The sequence below is a fragment of the Ambystoma mexicanum genome, chromosome 4p (genome assembly GCF_040938575.1).
Source record: "Ambystoma mexicanum isolate Mex_15411 chromosome 4p, UKY_AmexF1_1, whole genome shotgun sequence".
Classification (NCBI taxonomy): Eukaryota; Metazoa; Chordata; class Amphibia; order Caudata; family Ambystomatidae; genus Ambystoma; species Ambystoma mexicanum.
In genome coordinates this window covers 23,929,125-23,942,200 of record NC_090927.1, presented here as the reverse complement: position 1 = coordinate 23,942,200, position 13,076 = coordinate 23,929,125, and positions in this window count along the sequence as shown.

The following is a 13,076-nucleotide window of genomic DNA, read 5'->3' as shown; positions in this document are numbered from 1 at the left end:
GGGTGCAAGGGGACATGTGTTGGTGTTCATTAGTTCAAGGAGACATGTGCCTTTGCTGGGGGGCATGCCCATGTTGGGTGGGCTGCCTGCGGGACATGACCAGGGATGCAGGGTAGTCCCCTGTGGTGTGGGCTGCCTGCAGGGGCCGTGGAGGGTGTACAGGGTACACCTGGGAGGACCCACACTGTCAAATCACATGTGGGACTCCCCGGCACCCCTGAAATACACGTACCGTGCAGAAATCGCGTGTAAAACTTCCCGCGCACCCCTGAAATACACGCGCCCAGGCTATTCGCGTGTAGAACTTCCCGCGCACCCCTGAAATACACGCGCCCAGGCTATTCGCGTGTAAAACTTCCCGCGCACCCCTGAAATACACGCGCCCAGGCTATTCGCGTGTAAAACTTCCCGCGCACCCCTGAAATACACGCGCCCAGGCTATTCGCGTGTGGAACTTCCCGCGCACCCCTGAAATACACGCGCCCAGGCTATTCGCGTGTGGAACTCCCCGCGCACCCCTGAAATACACGCGCCCAGGCTATTCGCGTGTGGAACTCCCCGCGCACCCCTGAAATACACGCGCCCAGGCTATTCGCGTGTGGAACTTCCCGCGCACCCCTGAAATACACGCGCCCAGGCTATTCGCGTGTGGAACTTCCCGCGCACCCCTGAAATACACGCGCCCAGGCTATTCGCGTGTGGAACTTCCCGCGAACCCCTGAAATACATGCGCCCAGGCTATTCGCGTGTGGAACTTCCCGCGCACCCCTCAAATTCACGCGCCCAGGCTATTCGCGTGTGGAACTTCCCGCGAACCCCTGAAATACACGCGCCCAGGCTATTCGCGTGTGGAACTTCCCGCGCACCCCTGAAATACACGCGCCCAGGCTATTCGCGTGTGGAACTTCCCGCGCACCCCTGAAATACACGCGCCCAGGCTATTCGCGTGTGGAACTTCCCGCGAACCCCTGAAATACACGCGCCCAGGCTATTCGCGTGTGGAACTTCCCGCGAACCCCTGAAATACACGCGCCCAGGCTATTCGCGTGTGGAACTTCCCGAACCCCTGTAATACACGTAGCCCGCTCCCCCAGGCCCGATCGCGTGAGGAACTTCCCGCGCACCCCTCAAATTCACGCGCCCAGGCTATTCGCGTGTGAAACTTCACGCGAACCCCTGAAATACACGTAGCACGCTCCCCCAGGCCCGATCGCGTGAGGAACTTCACGCGAACCCCTGTAATACACGTAGCCCGCTCCCCCAGGCCCGATCGCGTGAATAACTTCACGCGAACCCCTGTGATGCACGTACCCTGCAAATCGCGTGTGACACTTCCCGCGCACCCCGGTATACATGCACACGTATTTTTTGTCAGCGGGTGTCCGTGTTTGTGGGTACCCCTTTGCACGTCATTTTTCCTGGAGGGCCACAGTATGGGACATTCATCATGGCAGTATATAGGTGCTATTTGTTGGCGCACCTTTTGGCGCACATTTCTTACAGCCGCAGAGACGCTACCGCCTCCTTTCTTGTGGCGGTCGTGTTTGTGCCTGTGCGCTGGTTTGAGCGTGCGCTTTTTTCCCCTATTCTATTCCATGAATACGTGTTGTAGGCGAGCGTGTGGGCGTTCCGCGCACTTGTGCCCTGTACTTCCCCTGTGACGCCCACGTTTTGGCAAGTTGTTCCCCATTCCGAGTGTTACGCCCGTGTTCCGCCTACTTTTATTGCGTGCGCCGCGCTATGTGCGAATTTCGCTGTGGCCTGTGCGATTTTCGCTGTGACCTGGCGCACGCTGTTAGATGGCCTGTGCGCCAACGTGCGCCAACGTGCGGCGCGCACTTTTTTATCGCACATCCGCTGGTTTTCTCACGCACGGCCTTCCATGAATCGACGTGCGCTGCTTTTCGTGCGATTTTCGCTCTTGGACTGCGATTTTCGCTATTCCACTGCGATTCGCACGTTTTTGCCCACTTGCGCCGCGCTAATTATTCCATGAATCGGCCTCTGTATGTGTTGTCAGGATTGCTTGTTGCATTTCTATGCAGTACTAACATTTGCAAACACAATTGGTATGTGCTGTGCAGGTAAATATTGTTAACAATTGGTGGCAATTGAAATAGAATATTAATTGCAACATTTGCATAGCAATTTACCCCACTTTCATTTGTAAATTTGAATGGGCCAGCAAGTTCTGTACCTGAGTGCATTTTTCAGTTTTTCTGTTGCTTCTTTGCCGACGTGCCTTGTTCACATTCCCTAATAGGTTCTTCTATGTTTGCGGCAATTGATGAAACTTTAGCTTCTATTCTTTTTTTTGCAGAATTTCCTGTTGCATTCTGTTGCATTTCTGTTTCATTTACTTTTCTTTTACCACGTTTCACTTTATCTGGAACAGGGTATTGTTTCAGATGAGGGGTGTACAGTGAACGCAATCTATTGTATTCTAGAATGCAAGGAATATCAGCTTTGACTTTACTTGAATCAAAGTTAATTAACAAAAGACCGTCAAGTGTACGTAAGCGTGATAATGCTACGTAGCTCATGCCTTCCTTAAACACTGGGCCTCATTACAGGTCGGGCGGTCCGCAAATAACAGTGGCGGTAAACCCGCCGCCACTGTTAATTCCAGACCGCCCGATCCCGACTCCTGCAGGCGGGAGGTGAAGATCCCGCCAGGTCTGACGTGGCGGGTTTAACACCGCCCGCCTGCAGGCAGACGTGGAAACACCAGCACCATCACAAGATGGTGCCGGTGTTTCCACTTCCCCATTCCCATTGAGTCCTATAGGACAGCTGTGTCCTATAGGACTCAATGGGAATGGGGATTTACCGAATTCCGCGTCCGGAATTCCCGGGACACCAGGGTCGTAATGCCCTGTTATTTCCGGGAGTCACGGAGGCAGAATGATAATACGAGTCCGGCGGTAACCAGGCGGTTTTACTGCCTCGGTTACCACCAGACTTGTAATGAGGCACACTGTCTTTCCTATATCTATCAATGCTTTATCTAGGGTAAGACCTTGGGATTTATGAATGGTAACTGCATATGCAAGAGTTAGAGGAAATTGCTCTCTCAATGTACATACATGTCTTTGAAGAGAAGAGATCGAGCCATTGAGTGCCCTATCCTTTTTACTTCTGAAACTTTATCAAAGCAAATATTTACAAGCTGAATCCTGTTATCATGTGGGTATGATTGAATCCAACAACTGTGCCCAGTGCTCCATTAACTAGCCCTTTCTCTACATCAAGGTTACGTTTAAGCATTACTCTACAATTTAATGATAATTTCAATACTTTTTCCAACCCAGCTGTGTTGGAGATTGAATGTTCTAAAGTATGTAGTCGTGTTGTGTCTTGCTCACACATGGGTACTGTCAAACCATGTATGTCTAGTTTGTCTGTGGCACTAATTTCTATTATTGCTTGCATTTCTTTCTTTAACATTGAATTTGAAACAGCTTGCAAGAGTTGGCATTAAGGCCATACAATTGACATTTTTGTGCGCTATTTGTTCCATAACATCAGTTGCGCATGCATTATCGCCATAAAGTGCCTGTATATGCCGCTTTTTCAATACAGCTTGTGCTTCTTGAGATAATACACTAACTCTAATACTTTTCAAAATGTTGGCATAAGTGAGATCTGCAGATTGCCGCAGGTTCTCAGTTAATTCTCTGTATTGGAAATGTTGCCAAAGGTTAACATTACCTATGCTACCAACAGTTTTCCGGCAGAGTTTGTGGCCTAAGGTTTTAGAAATCGGTTCACCTTTTACTGGTGTCAATTGTAGAAGATCTCCGAAAACGATAATGTGTTTCCCTGCAAAGGGTTCTTCGTTATTCCTTTTAAGTACTTCTTGCAATCTGAGATGAATCAAAGCCAACATTAGATTGGAGACCATGCTCACTTCATCTATTAGTAGCATTTTCATTTGCTTCAATACTCTACGTAATTCCATTGCAGCTACTGTAGAAAGTTTGTAGTAGTCTAATTTATTTTGATGCTCTACTGGAAGTAGTAGTAATCGGTGTAAAGTCACACCGCCTATGTTGTAGGCAGCTAAACCTGTGGGGGCTGTTACAACAGCTGACAGTTTGTTATTTGTCAATTGTTGAAGGAACTTGCTGATAATTTTGATTAAGAATGTTTCCCTGATCCAGCTTTACCACTGACGAACAGCAGTATAGGTTTGTAATTTTAGCAGGTACATTCTTTATTTTCGTGCTGTAAGACATGCACAATTTGTTTTGTTACCTCTTCAAAAATGGTGCGCTGATCGTTGTTAAGTTTTCCTTGTTGTACAGTTAAGTCCTCTGTATCTTCTTGATACTGATACATGATGTTTTCGACTTCTGCCATAACAACTTCAGCCTCATTTGCTATTAGTGGTTGTCCTAATGGCTCTTGACTTCCTGTTACAGAAGGTTGACTACTGTCGGAAGAGTCTTTATCTAGTTTGGCCTGAATTTCATCTTCTTGTTGCTGCTCATTGTGTAACATTGTTTTGTACTGCGTAAAGTTAACATCGGTGATAGTGCTTTCATTTGCTTTGAAAGCATCTTCATAGCGCTCATAATTATCTAGTATGTCTTCCTCTTTTCTCCATGGTTTGGAAAGTTGTAAAAGAGACATGTAATATAGTTCTTTCTGTTGAGGAGTTTTTAATGACAATTTCACATGATTAATTAAGCTTCCTTTGTTAAGTTTCACTAAGCTCCCTTCACAATCAGTCACTCTATATCTACGTTTACTTTCATCGGGTTTTACATTATTTTTGTATGCAAAGTTTTGAGCTATGTGGTACAGACACATGCTTTCCAGAGTGGTACTCCTGTTCGGATAGTATGTGTCCATTAAATTGTTTTTCAGAATGTCTTGGCTGTTGGGATCATTTCTGTCAATAGTTTCTATGTCCTCATATGATTTTAGCACTCTTTTTCTAGATTTTGCAGGACCAAGACTGAGCCCTACTATGTTGTCTGATTTTCCGTACAAAGCAGTGCCGGTTAAATGATTTGCTGCTTCATAGGCCCCACATTCTCTATGAGAGAGCATTTTCATGCCTAGGCTGTACAATTTCTGTGATAATATTTTGTCTGATGCTAGGTCATCCCAGAGGTCTTGAAGCTCTGTTTTTTCTGCTTTTGTTAAGTAGGCTGTAACATATCGTGCAACAGCAGTTGACTTGTCTGCAATGTACTGCACATCTATGTTGGCATTCCATAACAGGGCAATGATTGCATTGTAATCATTGATAGATTTTGATTCTTCCCTTTTTTTAATGTAATACGTGTTTTTAGGTGATTTACCTTCAACACTATGTCGGACTGAAGACATGAAGTTGTTTACTTCACCTGTTTCTGTAACCGGTCTAGGGAAACCAGAGCGGCATTTGGTGTAGTATTTACCTGTTTTTGTATTTACGGCAACACTATTTGCCACATTTGTGTCTTTGAAATTGTAAAATCTGCCCATGCAGCTCACTATGTGTCTGTTGTGAAAGGATTTCACATGTGAAATATTTTTGGATACACTGCAAAACAGTGCTATCACTATCGTGGCCAAATTCCGGTGCACCTTTGATCCATTCCAGCATGTGGATATGTGGTGCTCCTCTCGCTTGATATTCTTTTCTCCAAAAGAAGTGTTGCACTTCTCCAAGGGGAGGAACAGTTTTATTGCAAATAAAGTGTAGCATCGCAATGAAACAACGATGGAAATATCTTGAGACATTAACTGGATCTAGCAAAGTTCTCCAGGTTTTAATATATCTATGTTATTTTTGTTGCTGTTTGCTATGCATAGGAACTCATGCAAATCTTCCCATGCGTATTCTGACAACTTAGCGTAACAAACCAAATTGGTGCTCCAAGGTTTCTGATCATGCAACGCGCGTCTCCGTGCCGTCTAAACCAGTATTCCTTTGTACTGAGCATGTTTGCAAACAAATTTGTTATACTTGATTGTAAAACCTCATCTTTTTCTTGTACTTTTTGTATTAACTGCATAGCTGACATATTTTGAAAGTGCGTTCCAGATTTAAGAATGTGTGCAACTCCATAACATACTGTTGCTAATTCACTTTCGTACAGTAGGTAGAATATGTATTCCACATTTTGTCTAAATCTGGGATCTTGGGAATACATTCGTAATGAGCGGTATTCTGATGCCCCAATCTGAGTGGGTCTGTCATCGTACCTCCCACCTTTGCCAGTGGAAAAGCACATGCTTCTATACTTTTTTCCTAAATACTCATTGGTGACCCTTTGGCTTGTCGCATTTGGTAAGTTTCTAGTACATCATCTATGCTTTCATTGGAATGCAATGGATGAATTGTGTAATGGTCTAACAGAGTGGATACTGTTGCTGGATCCCGAAGTTTGAATTGTCCAGTTTCTGATGACTCTTCAATTATTTCAGTTGTTTGCCTTAAGCTTTCATCAATGTTTATTTCCTTTTAGTACTCATTGTTGTCTTTTAGATATTGCAATGCTTGTGTAACTTTGTGTAAGTCTACTAATTGTTGGCAATTTTTTTTGTCCTTTGTTGGTACTCCATTTACCAAGACTATTAAAGAATGCTCTATTGAATGTTCCACTCCTAGAGTGTGTACATTTTCAGTTAGATCTAATGGCAAGTAAACTACTTTGCCACAAATGCCTTTCACCAATTCAGAGGGAGGTAAATTTGCTGTTTTTGGATGAAGGCGTATAATTGCTTGAAATGGGTGAACTGTTTGAATTATGATGCTCTCATACAAATTGAGCTGTTGCAGGATTTTTGGTAATGGAAACAATTCCAAGTTATTTGTAATTTCACGCGAAGGAGTGTGGTTGTTGTCTAATTTTGCAGTAAAGTAACTGCAACATATTAGACGTTCAGTTACTTCATATTTGATTTCAGCTAAAAGGTACAATGCTAATTCAAACCATTTAGAGTCTTCATTGTTTTCTATTTTGTATGCTATGTCCTCATTTTTTGTGTTCCTTTTGTTAAACATTCTGCGGCAACATACACACACATAGTTTGGTACTTCAGCCGATGACCTTTTAAATTTTACTATTTCTTTTCTGTATGTGTGTAATAGAAGGTTGCTATGTGCAGAATTGTTGCAACTATGTTCCAAAACTGTTGCATTTTGTAAGTGGCTTTCACCTCCAAAATACTTTCTCTGAGTACGGTCAATTTCTTCTTGTAAGTATTTGGGTGTACCATACAGAAGAGTGGTATTTAAATTGCCTAATTCTGAAGCTGGACTTTTTGCACAATATATTTTATACACTAAATGTATTACTTTAGAATGATGTACTGATATTCTTTTGATATCATGGAAGGTACTTTTGCAAATAGGCCCAGAAATGCAGGCTAGTGAATGTCCTTTTAGTCTTGTGTGTTTTCTCGCTACACAAATATCCATATTTTGCAGCACTTTCATTTTACTTTTGTCTTTACCTTTTACATACTGATTGAGGAACACACGTAAAGATTTGAAAGCTTTATTTAGAATGGCACACATTGATGTGCAGGGCCATTTGTATACTGGACGGTGTGGTTCTGCTGAATCGAGAGGTAATTCTGAGTTTTCAGAAGACAGTTTTGTAAGCAGTGTTTCTTGTCCATGATGCTAGTATTGATTTTCTCATACCCACATCCACTGCTATGGATGGCAATTGTGTTTGTTTGATTTTGTTTGTATGCTTCTTCATTGAAGTATGGCTCTGTGGTTGTTGTGTGACTCCATTCACCACCACAAAAATGCAAAAAATATTTTTGTTCACATTCCGTTTATTGCTGAGTTTCAATTGTAGTTTGGTACTTATTTTTGTTAGTGCTTTCATCCTTTTTAACACTAATATGAACAACTTCCTTTTGAGAAGGATTGCACTGTGCACGAGTGCTTGCAGAATTAACTTTCTACGGTACGTTTTAAGGGGTGAGGATGACTTTGGTCCTCTTCTTAGTAGATTGTGAAGGACTCTGTGACAAAACATTTTTGCTAAAAGACTTTTTTTTACTATGGGTTCTTCTTACACTATCAGGATTATTAGGAACATTGTTAGCTATACTGGCAGCCATTTCTTTGATCATTTTTGTGTTTTGTGATACTTTCTGATGGAGGATGTACAGTTTTGGTAGTTGAGACTTCTTTTATTATGTTACCCAATTGCATTAGGTGGTTTGTACCAAGATTCTCCCCTAACTCTACAACAGGTGGATGCTTACATTGGGTACCTTTATTTTTATTTGCTCTAATTCTGTGTTCCTTTCCACGGAGCTGCTTTTTGGTAGGCATTCTTTGGTGTCTGTTGAAAAAAATATATTCTTTGGTCTGTTGTCCAATGTATGTGTGTTGTGTGCATGTGTGTCTAAGTGTGATGGCGAAACTCTTTGGCACGGTGTGGCAACACAAAGTGACCTCTAACTATCATTTGGTAAGGCTACTTTACTGTTTGCATAGTAGTACAATGTGCTTTAGATGAGAGTACACAGTGCCCTACTTGTGCCGAGAACCATTATTAATAACCAAAATGGCAAAAACTTGTTACCGCCACTTATTTTGACAATCTAACCTTCTACGGATTTCCTATGTCATTTTAGTACCAAGCACACAGCCATTTGTCAGCGATTCCACCTGTTAATCTTTGTCCTAGAATTGGATATTTGTAGGCAGAATGGTTTACAAATGAATGCTTCTTTTGGTGCCCAAAGTAAACAAATAACCCACGCAGCCTCTTTAAGGAGAAGTTACAATATGAAGGTTGTACTTTTTGTGGAAGATGCCAAGGTTTCTTCGGATATGTCGTCTGCAGTGTAGATGTTGTTGATTCTCAGGAGAGTAGTCTTCACTGGGAATTAAAAAAACAATATCAATTACTTTGAGTGTTTGCAGCCGTCATTATACTGCAGCCTTTACTTGTACTTCTTTCGTCATGCGATTCAACTTTCATGTTTCAACCCAATCCACGTGCACATTTCACTTCTCTCTACGCACTCTTTGTATACTAATCTCAATATGGTACTTCAAAGTCCTTCATAATATCCATCTTTTTTTAGGGGTTTGGAAATGCCTTGTTCTTTGCAAAGTGTACTATGCATATGAGGGAGGTTTGTAAGCGATAGGGCAACGTAGTAGATGGGAAAACCTTTTGTACTTCTTACTGCAAAGCACGATGTCCAAAAATCGGGACACCCTCCGAAGGACATGTCAGCATCACAATCAGGAGCGATTACTATTGTCATACGGTCACATTGCAAGTAGCATTACTGTTGGCAGTACAGAGGACAGAACTCCGACATTTTTACATACAAAATTAAGGTCTGCCCTAAATTATACTTCTCAACTCACCCGCTTTTGGCGGGTGTCACCCGCCTTGTAAAGGGCAGACTCACCCGCCAAGCATCCTGCACGGCCATTCATTCCAATGGGCGTGTCACCCGTCAAAAACAAAATCAGCTCATTTCACCCGCACTTCACACAAAAATGGTTGAGAGCTATGCCTAAATAGGCATGCTTGCAATGTATGTACATGTTATGCAGAAGTAAGTAAGCAGTTGTGCAAATTGTTAATGGCAAATCGGCATTCTTGCACTTTACAAGGGGGAGCGTTGTTATGTGCTTCCTATGGAAATTTACCAGCATTATTTTCTCTACTTTAAATGATAAGACTTCCACATGTTCTCTGATTAGAATGAACATACCTGCATTCTATACTGATGCATGTGGTCATGCATGGAACAGTACGTAGAAATTCGCAATCATTGCGATTTCCATTAAGAATCATAGACAATAATTTTGAAGTGCGCAATGATGATAACGGAGTTAAAATTAGCGAGGGTCTGTGTGATTGGTCGCTGATTGTGCACCCGCTTAGTTGTGTCCAATGATGGAATCGCTTTGGTACCGCTGTAGAAAGGGTGGAAAGACTGGGTAAGAGTTACGTGCCGCACGTAGGCAACGCTTGTCCGCTGGGAGGGCGTGTCACATACGGGTTTCTACAGCTAATCCTGCATGGAAAGATGACTGTAGCCATCAGCCAATCAGATTTTCACATTACTCTTTTGTGTCGAAAGACGGTGCACACACTGAAAATGGCAGAGGTGCAGAGGGTCTGTGTTTTGCTGCTTGGAGACATTTTTGTGCAAGGCTTACAACACTATGCCGAAAGTAGGCATGTGGCACACCATTTCGATGTGCGAGGAGTGGAGGTGGTTTGGAGTGCTGACACTGATGCCAATGCTGTGGCAATTCTGCAAGTTTGCAGAGACATGCGTAGAATGACCACTCCTCATGTGGTAATTTTGCACTACAATGCTTGCCACTTGGAATACCTGACTTCACATACTTTGTTTGAAGATTTCGCATAGTTGGTTGAAGCAATCATGACCATCTTCCCAACATCCAGAGTTATTTTTTCTGCTTTACTCCCCAGACTACAATGGACCAACACTTCTGTTTTCTGTCCAGATCAAAGCATCGGGAGGTGCATCATCAATCGCGGCATGCGTGCATTCATGCTGCGAGTTGGTATGTTTTTTTGTAGCCACAATAACATTGCTCCCAGCAATGCGCATTACTTTGCAAGAGATGGCATTGCACTATCCTCTTTGGGAAATGCGATGTTCTTTTGGAACATAAGGCTTGCTTTAGAGAAGGATCTGTAATGTTTGCAAGAGTAAAGCAAGGACAAAAACTACAAAAAATGCATAAAATACCACATGTCTGTACGATATGGCTCTTCTCAGAGCCTATCTTTAAGGGGAAAAAGGGGATTAGTACTTCAATGTACCGTCGTCACGCTCTGCTCCTCTACATGTCCGCGAACATGGAGGTAGTTAACTGCCAGCACATATCACCACCGGGGACTGAAGGGTGGAGCCGCATGTAAATGAGAATGAGCGGCGCTAGGGATTGGTCCATAAAGTTCAGTAGGTGTGTTCTGACCAACGTACTTTAGTAAGACCGTCTTCTCCCTCACAGGACACCACACAGCCATGGCTTTCCATGCTCGAAAACAGATTGTCTGGATTGTGGGAGACTCATGGATACGTTGGTTGAAGGTGCATGCCGAAAGCTGCAGTGTATCTAAAAATCTCGGATTTCCACATGCAGAAGTGAACTGGCATGGCATGCGCGGCATGAGATGGCTGGACTTGGTGCCTCTTTGTGTTACTTTACAGAGAGAGCGTCCTCCAGATATACTCATCATTCATTGTGGCGGAAAGAGTTTAGGCCATGTATCTGGAATTTCTTTTCAATTTGTCATGAAGGAAGGACTCACGAAGCTCATGAACATGTTTCCAAATTGTCAAATACTTTTTTCCCGTATTGCCCAAAGACAAATATGGTTGCATTCTTCTGCATTTGGTCCACAAATGGAGAAAGTGAGACGCAATGTGAATAAGGCTGTGTGTGCCTTTTTAAGAGATGTTGGTATGTCCTCTTTCCACAATGAAAACATTTTGTTTCGGAGCAATTTGATTTTCTGCACAGATGGAGTCCACCTCACATATGCAGGTAATCAGATGTTTCTTCACAATATACAAAATGCATTGCGCCCTCTTTTGCAATCACACTAACCTATCTAACAATCCTTTCACCCAATCCACTCCTTTTCAACCCGCACAACACAACACCAAAAGGCTCTTTTCAGAGCCGCCACTTACTCCCAACATACACTTTATTGCGTTTGCTCCGCTAGCACCCTCTCTTTTTGCCCTCCACGACTGTCTGCAAACTTTTGCTGAACTCCGCAGGGCTCTACGGCCTTCACTTCATAGTTCTATTGTTACACTGAGAAAGGCGGCTCTGAAAAAGAGCCTTTTCTGTCATTTTTGTTGTTTTTTTACGTTCATTGATTAACAGCACTCCACACTCTAGGAGAAGAGGCGAGAGGAGGGTAAGGAAGGGACACCAGCCACGGGCATAAGAAAGGGCAACTGAACAGATATATATTAAGGGTGATCTTTATTTAGGTAAGGAGCAAATCTTCTGGTGCTCGCTGACTGCAGCCTCAAAAGCACTTCGAAGACTCTCCCCCTGCAGAGTACTGCGTCACAATACGTGCACACTACTATCACCTTTGAAAGGTAAGGGTCCACAGCATTGCAAATGGCTTGTGAAGCAGCTGGAGGGATGCGCTCCCCCACAGGGTGTCTCTTGTAGGAGGATAGGATTCCGAGGATGCTGTGGAGGAACTCAAACGACTATGCTCTTCACATGGCACCACCTTGCGAATGTCCGCAGTGTGGAACAAAGTGAGGTGGCGCTTCATGGTTTTTGAACCAAAACTGTACGCTCCAAATCTCCCGCGACTCAACACCACATCGCACTCGTTACACTTCACCAGGTGCGCACGGCTTTTGGTAAGTTCCCATAAACGGAAAACAACCGCCACACCTATGACTGCCGGCGAATGCTCCTAGTGCGGAATTCCTCCACATTCTCTTCCTCCTCTTCTTCCTCAACCTCTACATCCTCACCCAAATATCTCTCTGCAGGTCCTTGGTGAGGTGGTGATGGTGGTGGGTTTGGGGGAGGTACAAAGGCTAATAATCCAACAGCTGCCAGGGAAGCCATAGTAAATTGTTTCCTTTTCGTTACTACAGCAGTAAAGGCAACGCACCTCTATCTGCTATAGCTCGAAGGACAATGAAGATGCGCTCCGGGGGTGTGGCCATTTGAAGGGGTGCAGGGGTGTGCCTCGCCCCTGTCTTCATCCCTACAAAGTGGTACCCACATTTTACACAGCAACTCATGAGGTGGCCTATTGTTTGGGATGTGTGAAATTACATTTTTACACTCCTCAATAGTTTGCCTTGTGTCTACAACTTCATTTTTAGTGTTGCGGAAGCACACAAACCGCAGAAACTAGTCCCACGCGCAGCGTAGGGGCAGTCACAAGATGACGTCCTGAACACATCCGCCCCTTAATGAAAGTCCCCTCGATAGCAAATGCAAAGATGCAAACATGCGCATGCGCACAAGTGTCCTACGGACAGTGTTCGGGTTCTCAAACTACTTCAAAGTGCGACACAAGTGAGACAGACAATTAGCAACTGGCGCCATGTTGCCA